Below are 24,690 nucleotides of genomic sequence, written 5' to 3' on the forward strand. Positions count from 1 at the left end.
CAATTATCTCCCGCTAAAGACCAAAACATTAAGAATGATTGACAAACCAATGCAGATTGCTTCTCAACATCCTCTGCTTTGGATTCTTCATCAACGCCAACTATTTCTCACCCTGACGACAAAAGCCGCATACCGTTAGTTTCAAAAGATATTGAAAATGTGATTGATCAAACGGTTAAGTATGTAAGTCAGCTTTTTGTTCGTCGGTGTGGATTCACTAACCGGGTTCCTTTGAGAAAGAAATGTGATGCAGGTATGAGAATGTTGGGCTCATGAGGAATTGAAGTAGAACTCCTTCTACAATGCCTTTCTCATGTTTAATTATCACCAATCATGTCTTTATCAAACTCTACACATGTCCATCCATTGTTTAGCATATAATTTCATATACTAACTTATAGTAGGCATTTTATCAAACACTTGGTGTGTGTAACTAATTCATGCATAGTCTTCCAAGTTCATAACATAAATCATCAAGTCTTCTTACAGACCAACAAGTATCATTCATACATAGGCATCAACATAGCAAAATCTCAAGTTCATCCTACTCATTCATATTAAAGCATAAATCATCAAAAACCCTAAGTTCTTGAACATAGGTTCATTCATTAAAACTCCTAATTGAAATGATAAAGTCATTATTAACACTAAATTAAATGTCCCTAAACCCAAATTCAACCATCCTATTCTTTTAATTTATCCAACTAAGGGAAATTTCTTGTAACACCCCGTGTTATCGAATGTCAAAGTCAAATTCCAAGTCAACTTTGACTTCTTTGACTGTAAATAGTCTATTTTTATGTTTTATTTGTATTATGTGGAGTAAGTGTTGTCTATCAAAGGAATCGAAGTAAATGAATGTTTAATCGACGCGAACCGATTTACGACTGTGAATAGTAGGAAGTAACAATGCGATAAAGTTAATCAATCAATAATCAAGCTAATCGAATCATCAATCGAACTCGAATCTCGAATTACGCGAACTTTGATTGTTATACGTGTGTGTGTGCCTTATGTGTTACTTGCGCGTGCTTACTTTATGTTTTGTGTGGTGATCAATCGAATCAATCGAAACTCGAATCGAAACTCGAAACTCAAATCGAATGCAGTCGAAATCGAATTATGACGAATGGTAACGTAAGGATAGTGTGAAATATAGATGATTGTATGTTAGATATATTGATTGGGATTAAAAGTAATTTGAATAGGAAATTTTATCGTACTCGTATCGTCTTCAATCGAAATCGAAATATCAGAAATCGTCGCCCAAACACTCGAAACACGCTGTGGATCGATCAGGCTGCCAGCCGATCGAACAGCCCAGACGATCGGACGGACTGTCCGATCGAGCAGGCTGTCCGATCGGGATGCCTGGCCGATCGGCCAGCCCTTTCCTCTTTGGGAAGCCTATAAATAGGGCTGTCATTGTCATTCTTTCCACTTTTGGAAACTCTCTGACCGGCCAGCTCGTGTTCCCCTTCTTTTCTCAGATTTCTCACGATTCCGGTAAGTTTTCATCCTAAATCTTGTACTTTCCTGATCAATACACACTCCTACACCTTTCTATCTTTCAAATCTTGATTTCTAACCGTGAAATCATCAAGATCTAAGCATTCTAGGATGATGTCACATGGTGTTCTTCAAGAACATCATGTTTTGGCCTCAATCCACCATGAATAGCTCGGATCTAACCGATTTCCACAAAAACAAGCTAAGATCTATCACAGACCTGAACATTTACATGATGTGAAGGATTGAAAGAAGGAATTCCAACTTTCTTTCAACTCTTTTACACTCAATGCCTTCAAACTGGTGGAAACGGAGCTTGAGTCAACTCACCAATCGTTCTAATGGATGAGTGGTTCAAGGTTCGGATTCTATCTACGAGCTTCACCGATCTCGGGTAAACGTTGAGCTAACCGTTCCGAACAGTTCATCGGCCGGACTTGGGTGATTCCTGTCCGACCAAGGGAAGCAAGTAAGAACGAAAGCTCCATGGTTCAGCTCGTTGTCAAAATACCTCGATATAACGTCAAATAAGCAGAACAGCCAAGTGTTAGACAAACAGGCCGATCAAGTCATGATGCTGACCGATCAAACAGGCTGTATTGAAGTATTGAAGTAGATGGACTTCTGTACCTTAATGGGCTGATTATATATAGTAGTTGGGCTAGGGCGATGTATTATGTAATATATATGAAGTTGTTTTTAGAATAGTGGAGGCTCTTGAATTAATGGCACCTTCATATTCTAATTACAACAACATGGTAGTTTATTTTAACATCAATTATATTTAACTGGAACTTTCATGCACCGATGTCATCAACAAGGGATACATTTGTGTGTTACTCCATGTTAACTTGTTAGTCTGATCAGACTTAAACGCATGGTTGTTTGGACGTTAGGGTATTGCATAACCCTATAAACGCATACTTATATTTTCTATACATTAGGTCGCGTGTAATGGACCTAACACTTATTTAATGCATAGAAACACATTATTACAAACCGAGTAAACTAAGGTGAGTTCACTACTCTTTTACAAGCATGCATCCCAGGGGGACAAACAAACAAACTACTATTCCTGGGAGGAATACTTTTTAAGCTATTATTTCTGGGAGGAATACTTTTTTATATGTTGTAGTTTAAATTCGATGTCGGTTAATAAACTTAAACTCTATCACGAAAGTCCATACTTACATATCGAGCTAGTTGCCTAGGAGGCAACTGGGTATTAGTTGATAGCGCTATTAGACCTGACAAACCTCACACCAAGCTGGGAGTCGGGCATGAACTAATGACCTTAAACACTTTGATCAATGATGATAGACATTGATGAGGGCACAAAAAACAGAACAGTCAATCGGTACCGAGTTTATTATTCGTAACATGTCTTTAAACTAAACACTTACATGATTTACGTTAAACAAAACTGTGAACTCGCCAACTTTCTATTGCACAGTTTTTTTGCATGTTTGCAGGTCGTTAGATACATCATGTGTCACACCCTCAAATTCCACTAGCGGGGTACTACCGGGAGGCGTGTGACTGCCCAGGATCAAGCCACCAATCATATTGAACATTTAATATAGATAACATAAAACCATCACTAATATGATCAGTGACATAACATTTGAAGTCTAAAACATAGTTTAAGTAATTAAAGTTTAAAACATAGTAAATATCTAGCGGAAGAATTAGGTACATAAATCCATAAGATAGCTTAAAACGTAAGTTTTCAAAATAGGAATCCAATAATGGATTCTAGACGACCATTACACTCCTCCAGGAAAAAGCTCTAGCGCAGCATCTACGGACCTGCAAGCATGCAGTAGTATGTCAACATAAAGTTGGCGAGTTAACGGTTTTAAAAGGGTTACTTGTTTTATCCAAAAACATCAGTTTATTTAGTTACCGGATGTAAAACATGTCATGGGGAGCTACCCCATTATGTAAGCTACTAAACTGTGTGGTACCGAAACTACGACTGTAGTGCTGATTGCCCCAGGTTAATGTCTGTCATCATTAATCGGTTATAAGGCCATACTGGTTCACATCCGTCTTCAACAGGCTTGGTGTGTGGTTTGTCAAACCTAATAGCGCTATCAACTAATATCCCGTTCGCCATGCCAGGCGACTGATCGGTATAAGTGTCAGGGACTTCATGATAGAGTTCCGTTTAGTATGCTAAGACATGAATTATGAGTATATGTTTAATCACTATTCCGTTCCCTCGGAATATTAGGTTCCCAATCCACCGGGAATACATGCTTAGTGTATTAGTGTGAACTCACCTTTGATTGCTCGGTTGATAGAGTATTTATCCTAAGTTGGTTAACCTCGTCCTATTAAGGTTACCAATCATTATGATCGTATGTATGATTCACACGTATTTATCACGTAGTGTACAGTTAACAGCTAGTGTATGTCACATCAACCATGTACGTATTCTCAACATCATACAATATAAAGGTTCAACAAACAGTTGGTAACAATGTTTGTGTGTGCGGGTTAAATAGGATTTGGGCTCAACAAGTGTGCGGCCCAACATAAAAGAGTGTGCGGCCTATTCACAACAGGCCCAATCATCACACTCTGCGGCCCACTCTGGAGTGTGCGGTCATGCATATATGTGTTGTACGATGTGCATTGGTGTCTTGTAACAGAGGGTGTGCGACTCAGCTTTGCTCCTCTTGTACCTTGTGCATTACGGGTCGTACACTTGGGAGTGTCCGACCCTTAGAAGTGTGTGGTGTGCATTAGGCTGTTGTGCTATACACAGTTTATTTTGTACTTTTGTTGATGCATCTGTCTATCGTCTGCGTCTTGTATCGAGTCTTGTATAGAGTAGTTTAGATCAGGGCACGAGAATCGAGAAATAGTGGTTTAAGAGCTGATTCCGCTTGAAATGGTATTAGACCATGTTCAAGCGAAATTACTAGCTTCTGATTCCGCTCGAATGTTTAATGCTGATTTCGCTTGGATTGTTGATGTTATTCCGCTTGAAATGCACATTGCATGTTCAAGCGGAATCAAAGCCCTATATATAGGGGTCTTGGAGCGAAATCACATAGTAATTGTTTCCGGTTTGCAACGAAGTGCTGCCGAAGTGTCATCAAGCTGTAAACGTCATTCTATCAATCAAAAAGACAGTTTAAAGTGTATTGCTTGCTGAATTGAACTCAGTTTCTTAGTTTCCGCCTCTGAAACTGAGATAAACTCTTCCGATCGACTTGTTCGGGTCTGAAAACGATCCTACAAGTGGTATCAGAGCTCAGGAAGAAGAGTTTTATACAATTCAGCTGCGAATTCTGTTTCTACACCCTTCTTTTTCAAAATTCAAAAATCTTCACGGTTAAAATCGGCTCAAATTCACACAGTGCACTCGGAATTACATATTAACAAAGTCTTAAAAGTTTCAAGTTAAAATTCGATCTAAAATTTGTGATTTTAGTGATTTCGCTTGAAACGGTTCGATTGAATGATGACATCACAGTGATTTCGCTTGAGAGTTGGTTCTGATTCCGCTTCAAATCGGCATTCTGCTTGAAATCTCTTCTGGTTCCGCTTGAAAACAGAGATTTTGCTTGAAAAGTATTGGGTTGTTTCCGCTTGAAGCTTCAGTTTTAATCCCGCTTGAAACTTGTTTTTGATTCCGCTCAAACTTGGTATCCCGCTTGAACTGTGTTATCTGATTCCGCTTGAATCAGAGTTTGAACTTCATATTGTTGATTTCGCTTGAACAGTTATTGTTTGAAGTGTGGTTATTTCACTTGAAAGACAGTCTTGAAAAGTTCTTGAAATCTGAACCATGGACGACGAGGATTTTTATAATGCCTTTGCTACCCCGATCACAGTTGCTCAGCAAACGATGTTGGAAAACGAAACGGGAACTATGCAAAAACCGCCCAAACTCATGAACATTGAGGAGTATAAGACTTGGGAAGAACGTTTTGAGAATTGGGTGCAAGCTAATCATCTAGATGCTTGGGAATGCATTGAGACTAAGTACGTTAGACCAATCAATGATGACGAAGATGTGATTCCTATCAAAGATCTTAGTCCCGATGAGAAAAAGAAATACAAAAATGAAAAGATGATGATTAGCTTACTGCAACAGGCAGTCAAAGAGGATATCATGGTTTTACTGCAACACACTGGGAGTGCTTACTCGATTTGGAAAGCATTGCGATCTAAGTTTGTTGGAAGTCAAGAAATGATCAAAAACAAGAAATCACTTTTGAAAAAGGAATTTAATTTGTTTCGTGGTTTGAAAAACGAAAGTACAAAGGAGATAATTGAAAGACACTGCAATTTATTAGTAAACATGAAGAGGGCTAGTATCACCAAAGAGAATGAAGAGCTGATTGAGAAACTGGCTGATGCATTACCATATGAGAAATGGGGTACATACTTGATGATGCTAAGAAACAAAAAAGGGTTCAACAATTTTACACTTAGCAAATTCATTGAAAAGATTGAGGCTCAGGAAATGGAACAGATAAAAATCTCTAGCATGAAAGTGTTTGATGGTGAACAAGACATCGGATTGTACTATAAATCAGGGATGAATGATAAAACAACCAACATGTCACCAAAAGTTGAAACTGCATTAAATGCAAAGAACTCATTTGGAAGTTCATCCAAAGGATCAAACAGCAACACAAGTTTCTCATCATTTTCATCATTTGATCCAAATGTTTCAACAACAAGAAATGGCAAAAAGCTTCAATGCAACATTGTGTTGAACATTGAAATTGATCAGGAATATTCTGAAGAATTAGCTAAAAGCCATATGTCTTTATTGGGAACTGTTCTTGAATCTTATGGTAGTTTTGTTGCAGGCCGAATCGGGAATCCAATGCTTACTAAGGAGGATTATGACCAGATCGATGCTGAAGAGATGGAACTAATGGACATAAAATGGTGCTTGGCAAGCGTGTCGAGGAGAGCTGAGAAATTTAAGCAGATCACAGGAAGATATGATCTTTGTGAGGCTAACGTTTCTACTTTAGGTTTTGACAAATCTAAAGTCACTTGTTTTCGATGCAGGGAAAAGGACACTTCAAGAGGGAGTGCACCAATCGTGAGGCAAGTGGAGCTCAAATCCGTTCAACAACAACAATGATTACTACCGAAAGGCTATCTACCATCAAGTTGCTCAACAACCAACTCAGCATCAGGCACCAACTGCACATGGAAGGAATGTGATTGAGAATTCTTCAAAGAGAGCATGTGTGGTTAATCAAGAAGAGAAAAAGCCATCAACAGGGTTCAACTGGGATAAATATATTCCATCTGATGCTAAAGCATGTGTGATTGATCAAGATGACGAAAAGCTACCTGAAGGTTTTAGTTGGGAGAATTTCACTTGGGATGATTATATTCCTGACCAAGCTCCTGTTCACACATCTTTTGTTGCCCGAGTTGAAGAAGATAGTGATGATGATACTAAGTATTATGCAAGAAGAATGGCAGAACATCTGAAGATGATGGCTGAAAGTGACAGTGAAGATGAGAAAGCCAAGAAGAAAAAGAAAAAGGTCAAGACACCGGTCAGCAGTGAAGATGAAGCTCCGGTGGTCAAAAGAAAAGTTAAAGAAGTTCCAAAGTTCAAAATCAATGAAGATGTCATTGCAAAAGAGATTCTCTGTGAACTGTGAAACTTGTGAGATCATGAAAAAGAAAAACAGGGAGTTGATCAACAACATGAACAGGTTGAAGGAATCTTACGATGTGCTGAACAAAGCAATGAACATGTATAATGACACAAGTGAAGAACATGCATCTGCTATGAAAACTCTTCAAGGAGCATTCATGACGAAGCAAAAAGTTGTGAATAACTATATTTAAAAGTGTGTTGTTCTTGAACAGAAACTGGAGTTGCAAAGAATTGAGACTGAGAGAGTAAATCGCTTGTTGAAAAGCTACTCATGTACTTCTTATGTCATTGACAGGATGTATCCAACTGTTGAAGGCATGAAGGCATTCGAAGAGGATGAAGTAACTGAGGAAAAGGATGTTGGAAAAGTGTCTGAAGAAAAGACTCCTGAAAAGAAGAATGAAAAGAAGAAGGACACAAAGAAAAAGACTGACAAAAAGAATTCTGGTAAGAAAGAAAGTGTCAGTTACAACAAGTGTCCACCTCCACTGGGAGATGGATTTTTGCCCAGAAATCCAAATGATGAAAGAGTCAAAAAGGCTACAAACTTACAGTGGGAGTCGGAGTCCTCAGTCAATTTGCCAGAAAGTATTGATGTCGTTTTTACATCGTCTGACACTGATCAACAATCTCAATTAATGAAGAAAGTGGTGGATCATGTGTTAGATAACGATGAAACCGAGGAGTCAAAGTCGGAGTCAAAATCTGAGTACAGCATTTCGGGTCAAAATGCAAAACAAGGCAAAATAGTTTATGACAAACAATTCATGTTATCAAAATCTAATTTGAATGATGAAACATTTAAAGTGGCATATACTTTGAATTATTCTGACAAATTATATTCTGATGAGGAATTTCCAATAAGAGGTGTCAAAACTGAGATGATAAACAAGGTTTTCAAACTTACAGAAATTAACATTTCTGAAATAAAAGATTTAAATCTTACTGATAAACCTAAAAAATACACCTCAAGAGCTAAGCAAAGAGAAAACAAGAAAAAAGGTTATGGTTCTGGTTTTCAAAAGAAACCAAATCAGAACTGTAATTTCAAAAAGAAAGGGTTGGGATTTATTCCATCTGAAAAACAGAAAAATGAAAAATATGTTCGTGATTTTAAATAAAAAATGACATTTGTTTCAGGTACATCACCAGAAGAAGAAGAAAAGAAAGCATTTTGGAGACAATCAAACAGGGAATTCCTTGCAAAGAAGCAAGAAGAGATGAAAAATGCTGGTCAGAGAAAGAAAACTCGAACCTGTTTCAAATGTGGTAGAATTGGACATCTTGCGGTGAACTGTTCGCAAGCAATTCAAACCAAACAGGGAGTTTCTAAACTCAAAGAGAAAGTGGTTGAGTTTGAACCACCAATTGACAGAACCAAATTATTCAAAAACTCAAAATTTGAAATTGGTGAATGTTCAAACTAGTTTTACAACAAAAGAGCTAAATCTGACAACCAAAAATAGGTTGTTAAAAAGTCTGTTGATAGCTCTAGCGATGATTCTGATAGGTCAAAATCAGAGGAGCTATCTTCTAGCGATTAATCTGATTCCACAAAGTCAGAGGAGCCACAGGTTGAGGCAAAAGGTGAAAAGTCAGTAACTCAGATGGATGATGAAATTTTTCCACCGTTGAGTGCTGAAAATTATAAGAAGAAAATTGGTAAAGTTGAGATTTCAAGCCAATTTTATAATGACAAAAAGGTTTTTGATGTTGAAAAGGCCTTTAACCCCATAGTAAAACATATTTTTAGAAAAATGATTGATCGAAAAGTCAAAGGGGTTAAAGAGTTCTATGAGAAGAAGAGGAAGGGTAAGAAACAGAGTGATGATGACTCGGTGACACCCAAGGCTGGTCAGGCTTGGGTGGATATTTTCTTTGAATAGAAAAACCTGACTTGCTGGAGATCCCAAGTTGGTAATCGTGGATCAGGAATCGGCATCATTCTTTGTATTTGGTTATTTTTGTCATACAAGTGGTACAAAGGTTGGTTCTTAAAAGTGATTAGTCAAGGTCATTAAATTGAACTTGATGTAATCCTCATACAAGTTGTTGAAGGCAAAATGATGAACCACATCCCCGTCTCTAAAAATGATAAAATCAAATAAACTGATTTTCCGGAAAAACCATTTTGATTAAAACAAACTTAAGTGTTTTGAAATCATAATGGGAAAATAGTTTGTTGAAAAGGGGGAGTTCTGATTGTTTATGCCAAGTAAATGGCGAATTGATGCGATTTGATATCGGTTGTCATATTTCTGTATAACAAGAGAAGCCCGTTAGGGCAAGCATTACCAGGTGCACACTTTAAATTTAATTGCACAAATAGTAATATGCAACAAATAAGTAGAATTTGAAAGTTCCATATGTAGATTAAAAACTTGGAAAAACCCGAATAGAAAATGTATTCGGGATATTGTTTCCAAAAGAAACAAATAGAGGCATTACTTACATAGGGCGTGATGTGAAAACTATAAAAAGGTCATGCTTGTCATGTGTTAATCGCTTACTCTGGCCAAGTAAGTAGTGGCATATGATACCATGAACTTCTTATAGCGGACACATTTACATCCGATGTAGTAAGGGTGGGGTGAATGAGACTAACTTAAATAGTACCCAAATGAATCAAAGAAGTAAGATGTTTGATAGTAAACGTAAACATAAGTCGGATGACAGAAACGTATTACGTGAGAATAACGAGCCCGAGAGAAGGGACAAGGATCAAGTAAAATGAAAATACAGACCGACCAATGGGAATGCTAAGGCATAGGGATAAAAGTTGACTGTCACAAGTGATGAACTTCAAACGGACAAGTTAAACAAATTAAATAAAGAATTAAGGACACAATTGAATAAAAGCGATGGGTTTCGCTAAGACGACCAAATAAGTTAAAACGAAGTCTAAAATCATATCAGAATGATTATTTTGAAAATGACTTCGATAAGGATACCCGATAGATGGGTATGATTTTAAGAATATGCGTAACCCAATAGACGGGAACGCGGATTAGAAAGTCAACGCGGATTAGAAAGTCAAAAGACTCGGATGATGGGTCATGACTAAAAGATGATAAGATTTTGCAAACAGAAATTTTTTTATAGTTACGTTCAACTATTTTAAGATGATTTTCGGGATCATCATAACTTATGATATTATAAATAATGCTAAGGTCTACGGGACCAAAAAGACCTTCGGGTCACAAATAGATGGAAACGAACTGTTGGGTCTCACCTCAAAAAGGTGAAAAATATAAAGAAATAGCCTATGAAGTTAAGTGAAGGAACCTACGGGACAATAGTGTAAGGTGAGGGAACTTGTTACGATTCCCCGCGTAAAATGAGAACGGAAAACAATAAACTATGGGTTGTCAGTTTCCTTGATATGAGTAATTGACATAGTTAAAGAGAAAAACGTTAGACTAAAATTCAGTTTTAGTAAGAAATAACATATTTACAAATATAAATTCCGATAGGAAATTGAATAGTAAGCATGGAAGATTCAAGTCTTGACGCTGATAGGCGCAAGACAATATATTCGAAAAGTGATCTTTTCGAAAATGAAAGGTAGATATATAAATTAAACATGATGCGACACGATCACGGTTAAGAAATGTAATGTGAAGTAGAATCGCATTATAACCAAGCGAGCGCTAAAAAGTAACTGGACTAATAAGTCTAGTTAGTGAGACCGGTGAAGGTCAGCAATTCAAATCGAGAAATTTGGTTTGCTCGTAAGCGGAGGATTCGGAGTAACTGAACCGAATAAATGAATTTGAAAACAAAAGAAATAGTTGCTAAAAGTGAAAGATTTCACTAAAGACCTTTAAACGGGTCAAGGTAACGGATTTACAAAGAGTTCGATAATATATAAAAGCGATGGATATCGCTAAGTTAACTAAACTAGTAGAAATAACGGAATTACGTTATTTCAAGTTACATTATGTCGTATGAGGTACGTAGATATTCTGTAACCAAAGAGATATTACCATAATTCTTCTGGTAATACTAACAATTGGTTAAAGTATGAGTAATGCTTAAAAGATTACTCAGGTCAAACGCATTGAGTTAAGAACTCGATGAACTATGTAAGAAAGGTTTCGAGGACGAAACCTCTTTAAGGGGGGTAGACTTGTAACACCACAAAAACGGGTTTGGTAATCAAACTCTGTTAATGCTAAAACACGGGTAAAATACCGTTAGCGGTAAAGGTAACCCGGTAAATATTAGGATTTAAAATAAATAAACCTAATATTCAATAAAACGAGAGTAAATGCTTTTAAGGAAATAAAGTTTATAAGAAGCCTAAATTAACGGGACTTAAAATAAACTGAATCATAATTCCCCGAACCCACTAAGTTAACTAGGAATATTTAACCTAGTTAATAAGTGGGAGTAGTGTTAGAAATAGTTAGATTGTGGCCTACTTAATAACTAACCAAATATGAGGGACCAAACTGAGATATCTTTAAAATGGTTTTAATAAAAAAAAAATATAACACAACACACACTAAAAAAAGTGTGTGTGTGCGTGCGTGCGTAGGATGGCCAGGAGAAAGCTCCCATGGAGCTCTAGCCCTAAATCCAACAAATCTCTCAAATTGAAGCTCAAATCAAACCCAAATCGTCTGCATATTTACAAATTCGTGATCACCTAGTCATGGGGATTACAAGGTATGTTGAATTTTATGATTTGGTGATACTTTGAGATTATGATGAACAATCATAATCAAAATTCTGGAATGAATGCTGAATCTATGAGTGTTATTGTGATTATATCTTGGTTTAGAAACAAACCCTAGTAGAAAATTTGATGAATTGTTGTCAAAACTAGGGATTTGGTAATTACCCTATTATGTGCTAAGTGGGTTTTATGTTAATATGATGAACACTCAGATTAGAATGTAAGATTGATAAGTATTGAGGTTATGATATAAGTTCTAGATGTAATTCATGAACACTAGACTTTGAGGTTTGAATGTGTTGATGTTAACCATGGTAAAAATAACTAGTTATGAACTAGTTAGTAAATATGTAAAATTATGCACACTAGGTGTTTGTTAAAATGCCTAAATGAAAATAAGTGTTGAAATTAGAGCGAAAACGCGTATTTGAATGATATGGCGATTACGCGTAATATGAAGTGATAAGGGTTCTAAATATTGTGTTGATTTAGACTTAATTTTGTGATTTAAAGTAGTTAACCTTAATAAGCTAAGTTAACTAATCATGAAGTCGAATAGTAGTTTCGACATATGAAATAAGTCAGATGGAATAGTCGTGAATAATTATGACTAATCTAACCATCTTACAATTTACAATGATAGTTTGACGATTAACAAGCTAGGTGAAAGCTTGGAAACGAATCGGGTCAAACGAAGCAGGAATGACGGAAAGGCATAATTTGGAAGTAAGGTAAGTATGGCTTACACTAGTCTTATATTTTAGAATATTCTCTTATCGTTTTAGTTACGAATAAGATAAATACATAGTTGAGGTATGATGTTCCGGCGAGTAGACGTACGGAACAAGATAGTCGAGCATGACAAGAAACCATGTTGATGGTTTAAAAGGAGTTAAATCAGTAATTCGATCATTTTATGACAAATGGAAAATGAACTTTTAAATGGTTACCTTATAGGGTAAACCAAAACAAACAATAAGGGTAAAACGGTAAATTGGTCACGCATTGACCATAACTATTGGTTTTAAAGGACACTTATGAAGTAAGCCTTAATAGGCCAAAAGGTGTTAAGAAATGAATTTTAGGTAAAATGACCGCACGATGTGAATCGGAGCGAGTCATATAGTCGAGATGAAAATACATGTCGTCTCGCTAATATAATCGGTCATTTAGACCAAACGGGTCAAAAGGTGAAATTATCACCCTTTGACAATATCGACTAACGGGTTGTCGAGTGGTATGATTTTAGGGAATAAATAGCACATGGATGTTTACGGCGCTATCTTTTAGCCGCCACTAAGGCAAGGTATTGAAACGGGTCAATATATTGATCCGAGCCAGGTATGTATAATAACACAACTCATCATGTAGAATTTGGTGTTCTATAAGAGTTAGACAAGGTTAAAATATAGATATTCGGTTATCTTTTAGGTAACCCGAATAAATTGAGTTAAGATTATAGTGTTTTAGAAGCACATGGGTTTACAAACAAGAATTATAGTTAAAAGGTCGGATTTTGAGTCAAACAAGTATTTAAAGGTCCTTGTAGTAAAAGAAGGGTGAAAATTGACCAAATTGCCCTTGTAAGCTAATTCGAACGAACAACCTTTAAAGGTGGTTTGGAAACGAGTTTTAGGATTAAATAAATGCTTAGAATGAGTATGAGTAGTGAAAGATGTAAATTCTTGGGTCGAAAGACTTTATATGAATCTTTGCCGTAAAATGATAATCCGAGGGGTAAAACTCGGAATATATAGATATCCACATTAAACCCAACACACATATAGTTGTAGTGGAAGATTACTTGATAAGAAATGTATGAATAAGATGCTAGAAATGAATGAAAGCGATTTCATGCTTTAAAGTGCTTAAAATACCCTTAACGGGTCAAAATAAGCATACGAGCGAAAACGGGTTTAAATTGTGTAATAAACCTATGATTAGAACCTAATAGGGTAGGTAACATTAATTTGAAAAAGTGTGTGTGATATAAGGATCAAACAAATATGTTTGTTTGATAAAATACATAGACGGGTTAAAAGTGGATAAAAAGGTAACGAGTCAAAGACGTAGAAGTCTCAAAATTTATTATGTTGGATGTTGGATTTTAACTCCACATAATGGAGAATTAAATTACGGACGCGTAGGAAAAAGAATCGGGTAAAACGGATTAAAAACGAGAGAGTTATGCTCGTTTCCGTGAAATTGGGTCATGCTGGGTATGTACAGCAACTGATTAAGCATCAGTCTGTGAAAAAGGGGGCCTAGCGTCATGCGACGCCCCTTGGCGTCACGCGACGCCCCCTGTTTCGGAAATAAATTTGTTTTGTTGTTGTTTGACCCATGTAACTTGTTTATACTCATCATTTAACTATCAAAACTAACTTTTAAGTTGGTTTTGATCATAGGTGAATGCCAAGAGTGCCCGGATGAAGATCAAGCTCGACGAGGAACCGAACACGATAAAATACAAGCTTCCGCGCGACGTTTCGTCGTAACTTTTAAACGACGAACTTATTTATATTATGTTGAAAACTTTAAGTTGTAAAAGTTTTAAATTACTCGTATTTTCTAAGGATACTTAATCGTAATTACATGTTTATTTTCGTTATTTAAACGAAAAACTTTAAAATAATAACAAGGGTGTTACAAGCATAATACATGAAATTTGCATTTAGTTGAAGTGACGAAGATCACTAGGTAAATAAACGGGTCAAAAGGTGAAATTATCACCCTTTGACAATATCGACTAATGGTTTGTCGAGTTACATGTTTACAGGAATAAATATCAAATGGATAGGTACATCGCTATTGCTTAGCGGCTACTAAGGCAAGGTATCGAAATGGGTCAATATATTGATCTGAGCCAGGTATGTATAATGATTCAACTCATCATGTAGAACTTGAGATTCTTTAAGAGTTAGACAATGTTAAAATATAGTTATTCGGTTATCTTTTAGGTAAACCAAATAAATTGAGTTATGATTATGGGGTTTATAAACAAGATTATAGTTAAAAGGTCGGATTTTGGATCAAACAAGTATTTAAAAGTTCCTTTGTAGTAAAGAAGGATGAAAATTGACCAAATTGCCCTTGTAAGCTAATTCGAGTGAACGACCCTTAAAAGTGGTTCGGAAACGAGTTTTATGATTAAATAAATGCTTAGAATAAGAAAAGATAGTGAAAGATGTAGATTCTTGGGTCGAATGAGTTTATATAGGTCTTTGCCATAAAATGATAATCCGAGGGGTAAAACTCGGAACATATAGATATCCACATTAAATCCAACACACATATAGTTGTGGTGGAAGATTACTTGGTAAGGAATGTAGGAATAATATGCTAGAAATGTATGAAAGCGAGTTTAGGTTCTAAAGTGCTTAAATACCCTTAACGGCAAAATGGGAAGGTCTAATACAGGGGCCACCGTAATTTACGGTGGGCACCGTAAGTTACGGTGGGGGCTGAAAGCTTTACGGCAGTTACCTCCTGCTTTACAGTGGGGGTACTTTATACCAGGGGCCACCGTAACTTACGGTGCCCGCCGTAAGTTACGGTGGAGGCCAGTTTCAAGTCTTTGTTTCTGGATCAAGATATCAATGTGGAATTTCTAGATTTCCTAGTTTAATTCGATTATTCGACCCAATATTACTTGTTGTACTAGTTATTAAATTATCAAAGCTGACTTTTAAGTTGGTTTTGATCACAGGTGAATGTCGAGAGTCCCGGATAAAAATCAAGTATCGAGCAAGAACCGAACACACGTTAAACGAAGCTTCCGCAATGTTATTTCGTCGTTAGTCTAAAACGGCAAATTAAACCACATTATGTTGTATCACTTTAAATTGTAAAAGTTTTTAATAAACCGGTATTTTAGCGTGAATGTTTACATATAATTACTCAGTAATTGTGATTATCTATGGAAATCGCTAAATAAATTTACGGTTGTTACATATGGTTACCCGTTATGCATTCTTCGCGTTCGGTACGGTTTATGTAACTTGTTTGCATAAAATAACCGAAACGGGTCAAACCATATCAATTTTATCTCAAAATCCAGAATGTGTTTAATTTACGTATATTACACAAGTCCCCAAACTTGTTGGGTCTAAACCACATTCTAATCCTGTCTACGCTTAATCTTGCGTTTTGAACCGTAACCCCTTCCCTTAAAACTAACCGGTCTAAGTTACGACTTAAATAAGACCCGTTAGGAATCTAATAGGTTAATAAAAACCTTCGTTCCAGATTGAGAGCCCCAGTAGAAGTACTTGTTGATCGGTACATTTTAGGTACACGTTAATTTATATTAAATAGTTTATAAATGGATCGATATTATTGTAAATTATAATACTTTCATTTTATTTTAGTTTGTGTGGTTTCAAGATAACAACATGTTAAAAATGATGAAATTAGTATGAAGTTGTTAAATGAATTCTGAAATTTGAAAATTAAATTGGTAAATACTTTTTAGAATTGATTTCTTGTAAAATTAATTGACTCTTATTGAAAACAAATTACATGAGGTTTGGAAAGTTCACGTAATTCATATAAAATGTCATAAATGAGCATTTAAGGTTTTAATTGAATTTAATACACTTTAACTTCAATTGTTTGTAAATGGCATACAGGAAAGCAATTTGCTGGATTAGACTTAGGCTTGCAAATGAAATTAGTTATTGAATTGAATTATTATAATACCTTCAGTGGGCTAGTGGCTTAGCTTTTTATTGGACAAAGCTGAATTTAAGTGGTCATGGTTGGTTGACCAAAAGGAGGTTTTTGACTAAAAAAAACGCCAGAGGGAAAAAAGGGGGGTTCTAGGCTTGAAACTGACGACACAAAACATCATCATCATCGATCAAGCAGAACACGGTAGCAATCATGTCTTCATCACTATCTCAAGCTTGTGATCGCGTCCATTCAACAATGAGCGGCTAGTCTCGTCGGTTTCACCCCGGTGTAGATGTTGTAAGATGTCTAGGGTTTATACATTTGTATTTTGATTTGATTTTGTGACAAATTGTTTAGTATTTGAAACCTTTGATAATTGTCTTGCATTTGTTTCGAATTCGTAAATTGTCGAACGATGTTAAAAGTTATGACTTTGCGAAATGGTTATGTGCAATTATGCCTTATCTTAGGTTAGGATTTACATGTCCGAGGCAACGAAGTGCATTACGGTCCGTTGTCTATGACGTTGATAGCAATTGGCACCTAAGCTTCGTGATAGTAATCTGTTAATCACTATATGCAATTGAATCAAGTTAAAACATGTAGGAACCCTAGGTCTTGCAATAATCGAACCGGGTGTGGAACTTGTCTCTAATTTCTTGTTTTTATCATTTAGTAATTTAGTTTGCAATTCTTAGTTAATCAACAATAGTTTTAAATAATAGTCATTTGTCGGTTCGCCCGATTTCTTTTCAAATCAAATAAACAAATAAAAATTAGCAAACTTCATAATCACTTTGTACAATTTTATAAATAGACTAACTAATCGAACGGGTCGTGCAATACTAACCACATGCTCTTCGTGGATACGATACCCGACTTACCCTAGCTACCTAGGTTAATTGGGTTTTTGACTGATCGGGACGACACGGTCACGTCACTTGTGCTTGCTGATTAGAATATACGGCTGAGTATAAATTGCATTTTAAGCTCAGGTAAATACTCTTAACTTATTTTCCCTATACGGGCTTGAGATACGGTATTATAATAATACCGCTTGGTCAGGTATTGAATGTTTAATCGTATTGTGATTAAATTATTGAGGTAACCCGTTTTAATCTGTATTGTTTGAAATAAAAGCCTTTAGGGGTTAATGACCATGTCTCTGATATCCTTGGCATCATTATAATAAAATGGCCACGTCTTAAGCACGGGGTGTAGGCATACACCTGACAGTTGCATAAGGGAAACGGTATTCCACTCTCTTGTGGGCCTATACTTGTGGCGTGTCTGTTAATCTTGACTCGGTTTCTAACATCGGGCCCTGAATGCATAACAAACCTGTAAATCTGTATATAAAATTATTTTTATATAATTGTCCCAAGTTATAAAAGATATTTTGTGCCCTGTGCATTCAAATCAATTTTCTAAAACATTTTCAAAATGAGTCACTTAATTGTATTTACCAGTGTAAACTGACGTATTTTTCCAAAAAGATTAAGTGACAGGTACTGTACGTAATTGGCTGGGAGCTCAGGGCGTTAATAGGGAACCTTGCAAGTTCTAGATGCCTAAAGTCTGTTGAACAATGTTTCTTTTAATTTTGATCCGCCTTTGGATCCATCTTACATTCCGTTGTAATATTTGATATTACTTTTGAATCGGATTGTAATATATTTATCTTTTGCTTCCGCTGTGTATTATATTGTGTTGTTTGACTAGGACGATATCAACTACGTCAAGATACTCCCCACTGGGCCCACCGGTGATACGTGGAAATATCGGGGTGTGACAATAACACTCTAGATCTTTGTTATTTTGCAACATAAAAGCCCTACATTATTCCATCACATCTTCATGTGTGCATCAAAGAATCATCAAGATAAACACAGGTTTCATAAATTTGAAAACAAGGTATCACAAACACTTTTTAGAAGCAAACAGAGGAGAATCATCATAGCAAAAACATTTCTTTTACACAACCATTTGCAGGAAGAACATGGACATCAAAGCACAAAAGTTTACTAACCTTTAAATCAAGAGAATATGTAGGAAAAGAAGAAGAGTGTGCGAGTTAAGAAAGGAGAGGAGAGATCTTTGGAAGCTTTCAAGAAAAGAAGATAAATTTGTTGCTGATGTTGTTTGAATCCTTCAAGGAATGTTGCAGAGAATTTGATTGACCTTTCTAGGAAAAGTTTCTACAAAGGGAGAGAGATAAAGGTATGGGGTGGCTGGGGAGAGGAATGTTTTTGGGAAAGGTGTAGGGTTTTAGATAAGATGGGTTTATATAGTCCCACACAAGACACCGCACATTCAGCAATGGGATCCAACTGTAAAATGTTACCGCACACTTGTGTAATGTACATGTGTGCGGTCCTGAATGCATAAGGGGTGTGCGGACAAATGAGAAGCCCACACTTGATATATGTGTGCGGTCCAGGAGAGTAGATCTTGGGCTGATACCTGGGCTCATCCAATCATAGGCCCACACTGAGAATTGTGCGACTAGGAACCGTGTGTGCCACCGCACACACTGTGCGGCTGGATTGTTATTAACGATATTTTAACTCTAAACATTTGTACACTCATGTATATTTAAATTAAATCTAAACATCCAACTACTTATATAGATTTCAATATTAATATCAATCTTCAGATTAATCTACATAATGTACGAGGTGAGACATGCGAGTTGTCACATCATGCTTTGGAACTTGCAGTCTGAGGAGCGAGGAGTGTTATGGGGCGTGTTTCTTGATGAATCGTTAATGTTATTGTCACACACCAACCGATGGCGGAAACATCGGGGCGCGACACTGAGCGAAACAGATTGTCCAGGAGAATCCATAACAACTATTAGTTATAGTATATTAAAGGTTCATGTCACATACCACAAACATATAAAATAAAAACAGCTATTACAGACATTGTTCTCGAAGACAAATATCCATTCCAACAACTCAGATTTTATTTAGTTTGTTTCAAGACTCTTCCTACTTGATTCCACATAGCAAGCAAGCATCCTAAGCACCTGTCACATACGTTGAAATAAAGTCAATACACATAGTGTAAAGGTGAGCATACAAGTTTGATAGTAATAATAGAGTTTGAAATCGTTTACGCATAACCAGCATGTAACATGTACAAAGTGAAGGCAAGTAGGTTATCGACAGAGAAATATGCACAGACGTGACTGTGAGTTGTAGAATGCGCAACACATATCCCCACTGGGACACGTGAAGTAAAGCCCTTAACAACCCCTGTCCACGATAGGTGCTGAGTCCAAACTATAGTACTATCATTGCTAAGGTGTCAGGCAACAATCACTGTGTTAACATAACATACAAGCATTCATAGAATAACACGTAACATGCAATGACGGTCAGCGTATAAATAGTGTTTGTGTTGTGTGTCGATTGTGATTTAGAATAACTAACGTATGTAACACCCAAAAGTGCGTAAAGCAAAAAGGGTTCGAGTATACTCACAGATAGCGTTTAACAAGTAAACACTCTCTTGGATTGAAGGGAGCGTTGAGAGATTAGCCTGAATAGTTAACGATAGCATAAGCGATGAACGGCACGTAAAATGGTGAAAAGTGGCTAAGTGTCGAGTGGCAACCCGATCGGATGGCTATCCGATCGGTTGACCATTCGATCGGATGTCAATCCGTTCGGATGGTCATCCGATCGGATGGCCATTCGATTGGATTGACATTCGTTTGGTAAGGATGTGTTTGTGTATGATGGCTTTGAAGTTTTCGTTGTAGCATTTTGAAAACAGAGAATTATCTTTACCCTTCAGGTCGTCGATCGAACGGTCGTTCAATCGGATAGCGATTCGATTGGCAGGACACTTAGTAAGAACAAGTTCATAGCAGGATTGTCACTCAATCGGATGGCAAACCGTTAGTTGATGATGATCTTTGAAAATTATGAAGATGTTTAAGTGTCGAAGTTCCAAATGTCAAATAATCGGATGGCCGTTCGATCGGATGGCTATCCGATCGGACAGCAACCCGTTCGACGTTCAGAGCTTTGCAAGTTTGAAAAATGTTAAGTGTTGGAACCATGTACCATTTGATCGGATAACAGTTTGGTCAGATGGCAATCCGATCGGATGGCTATCCGATCGAACGACAATCCGTCCCAACGAACCTGATCGTCTTGGACTTCATCATTTTTGAAAGTTTTGCAATTTGATTGAGACATTGTGATAACGTGCTAAACAACGGAACCTCGGCAAGTCCCAAGTCGTTCGATCGAACAGGAACCACCCTAATCCGACCAGTTGACTGTTCCTTGACGGTTGTTCATGTTTATCCCGAGATCGGTTGTCTCGTTGATAGGATCCAGATCTCAACCCGACACATCACTAGAGAGGAGTAGAAGGTCTGAATGAGCTCCGATTCTATCGGTTTTGAGTGCATTGAGTGTAAAAGAGATGAAAGAAAGTTGGAAAACCATCTTTCAATCCTTTAACCATGGAAATGTTTAGAGCTATGCAAAATCGTTGTGAAATCATGTGGAAATCCTTCATATCTGAGTTATTCTTGGTGGAATGAGGTCAAGACTTGAAGTTCATAAGAACTCCATGATGACATCACCCTAGAACACCTCAAATCCATTGATTTCACGGTTAAAAGTTAAGATTTAAAGGTTAAATGGTGAAGAAGTGTGTGTAGATCATAGAAGTACAAGATTTAGGTTGAAGACTTACAAGAATCCTGAGAAATCGAGAGAAAGAAGGCCTTGAGCGAGTTGGCCGAGTGAGAGAGCTGTCACGTCACTTGTGATGTGACAGGAGGGTATTTATAAGTTTCCAAAAAGGGAAAGGAGGGGCAAGTGTCAAATAGGATGCACCTCGATCGTATAGCGCCTCGATCTGATGGCAATCCGATCGGATGGCCATTCGGCTGGTTGGCCATTCGATTGGGTGGCTCCGACGAGTTACGTTTTGGCGTTTCGTTTCGTGCATTGAGCGTTGCGAGGCGTTTAAGCGAGTGTCGATCATGCGATGCGATAGATTGACAATAGTCACACAAATACTATATCTAACATACAATCATCAGTTAATTAACTTGCATTTAGCGTTTGCGATTAATTGCGTTGCGATAGAGTTGCGATTGCGTTTCGATTTATCACCACAAACATAAAGTAAACATACACAAGTAACACATCAGTAACACACACACGTAAAACAATATTCAGAATCTATCAATCAAGGCGTGAATGCGAATGCGATTGCGATGCAATTAGCGATAAAGTGATAAAACATGCGATAAACATCGATTAAATCTCGATTATTAATAGACACTCCACATAATACAACTAAAGCGATAAATTAAAAAGATTCGATTACAAGTCAAAGAAGTCAAATCAGTAATTGAGCAAGGAGTGACAGATCACAATTAGCAATCTTTTCTTCCTTTGACTTCAATCTTGACTTTAACTTTGACTTTCCTAACACGGGGTGTTACAGTTATACTTTTTAAACAATTTGGTTTCCTATGATTATAACAGTTACAATTGCTTCCGCTGAACGTAAACTTGTTAAAACGTTATTTATGAAATGCACTTTTCATGTTGGACATGATGATTGTGTTAATATTATTTACTATTAGTTCGACATAATTAGTGGCTAGATCCGGGTACGTTACACTCCTAACGGTGAAATCCGCATGCGGTATTTTGGGGATGTGACATAACGTGCGTGCGTAGTTCAACGTTTTTACGTTTCGTTCGAAATATTACGAGTTAACACGACGTAACATGCGTGAGTGGTTCGACGTTTTTACGTCTATTTTTCCCGTTTGATAGCTCCATCGCAACGTGGGAGTCCTATATCGATTTAGTTATTTTTTTCTATATTTTACTTTTCAGTATAATTTCTTCGCATTAATACGCTGCAACTTCAGTGCTGATGGTCACTGACGATGGTGTAACATTGGTGCTATTTGGTATAGTTTCACATTCCTGTCACAACGGGAGATGCCTTAATACTGGTTAATAATTTTCTAACATATAAAGTGATTAATATGAATATACTTATTATCTAACGTAATATAAAGTAGGGGTGTTCAAAACTATCCGCATCCGAAAATCCGATCCGAAATATCCGATATCCCAATCCGAAATATCCGAAAAATCGGATATCCGAAATTCGGATATCCGAATTTTTCGGATTCGGATTCGGATAGTGATTTTCAAAATTTTCGGATATTTCGGATATCCGAAATATCCGAAAATTTATTTTTCACTTTTTTCGGATATCCGAATATCCAAAAATATCCGAAGTATCCGAAAATATCCGAAATATCCGAAAAATATCCGAAAATATCCGAAAAATATCCGAAATATCCAAAAAATATCCGAAAATATCCGAAAACTTATATTCGGATATCCGAAACTATCCAAAATATCCGTTTCCGAATATGAAAAAAATAATAAAAATTAAATAAAAAGTTGGATTTTCGGATATCCGATTCATTATCCGAATCCGTATCTAAAATTTCGGATATCCGAATTCCGGATATCCAAAATTTCGGATACGGATTCGGATAGTGAAATCTGATATCCGAAAATTTCGGATATCCAAAATTCGGATATCCGAATTTTCGGATATCCGGTTTTGAACACCCCTAGATTATAAAGTGATGAATATGCTTAAAATAAATAATAATTCTATGAGAACATCACGTATGGTTAAAACATCGTTTTCATCAAATAATAACTAGCGCCAATATTATATAGCAAACACAGCCACATGCTCACATGTATATAGGGTGGGGACACTGCTTTGCACTTTAAATTAGTGTTGGTTTGAATATTTGGCTATTTATATCTCGTCTGTTGCATTTTATTTAGCGTGTCTTGTTGTACGGTAGTGTTCTAGAGGTATGTGACACTTCTTATTACGGATGCAAACGTGCCTCTCGAGTTTATTAACCAATAACACACGCTATCATGTGTAGTGGTGAGCCCTATAAAGCCCTATAGTGAGGGGTTATGTGACAAGTTGTGAAACACATAAAGAAGGCGAGGTTATATAACTTGAGTGTGTAGTACGAGGTTATATAGATGTGGGGTTATACTATGTATGTATATATGTGTGTGTGAGGGGAAACAAATATGTAGCGCCGTTATATCTATCGCGAGAATCCGGATTTCAAACCCATAACGCCCGGGGGACGATGTGCCTGGGCGCTATGTTTTGGGTGGTTTTGGCGCCATATAAAGCCCCACTATGGAACAAACTTTTCTTAACAACAAACTTTTACATCTAAATACTACACGTTCTTGTATTTGTAAGAATTTGAAGACTTACACCACTTTAGTGTGTATAATGTGCGATTGTATTCATGGTTGTAAAAGTTCTGCCCAGGCTCCGAGTACTCACCGAGTACGCGCTACACGGTAGGCTGCCGAGGCCCGAGTATTGTTCTCTTAGGCCAATTACTCCCCGAGTAATCTCCGCCTAGGCCGAGTACTTCCCGAGTACTCCCGAATCGGACATTCATATAATAAAAGACACTCATGAAAACATATACACTTTTTGTGTGTGTAATGTTCGATTGTATTTCATATGTAGAAGACACTCATGAAAAAATATACACTAACACAAAATCAGGTATGTTCTCTTAAATACAAATAAGTTTTAATATCTTATTTATTCGTCGTCAAAAACCATTTAAAAAATACTTTGGGTTATAGAAAGAATTAGGATCCTATACAATATAACATTACAGTTTTTTAAATGCAATTCAAACTGGTTTGAAAAAAGACAACCAAAGTAGCACGTACTAATTAACATTGGTGCCTTGTAATGAATCAAGAGGGCATACTACATAAACTTGGTATAAAGTTCGAGAATAGGTTAGGTTGTTCGAAAGCGGAGAAAATCTACACATATATAGGGTGACGCATAATGTGTGGGACTACAAATTTCACCTATTATATGAAGAGTTAAAGATCATTCGATGTAGCAGGGCCGGTCCGTGGGGATGTGGGTTGGGCGACGGCATAAGGCCACCCTCCGAGGGCTCAAATCTTTTTAATTTTGTAAAGAATTTACGTTGTATGAGATAGAATATATATGCACTGAATCGAAAGATAACATAAATTAGTTCTTGTACTACTGGTTATTGCATTTGCTTAAACAAGGAGATGCTGGT

The sequence above is a fragment of the Helianthus annuus genome, chromosome 4 (assembly GCF_002127325.2).
Source record: "Helianthus annuus cultivar XRQ/B chromosome 4, HanXRQr2.0-SUNRISE, whole genome shotgun sequence".
Lineage (NCBI taxonomy): Eukaryota > Viridiplantae > Streptophyta > Magnoliopsida > Asterales > Asteraceae > Helianthus > Helianthus annuus.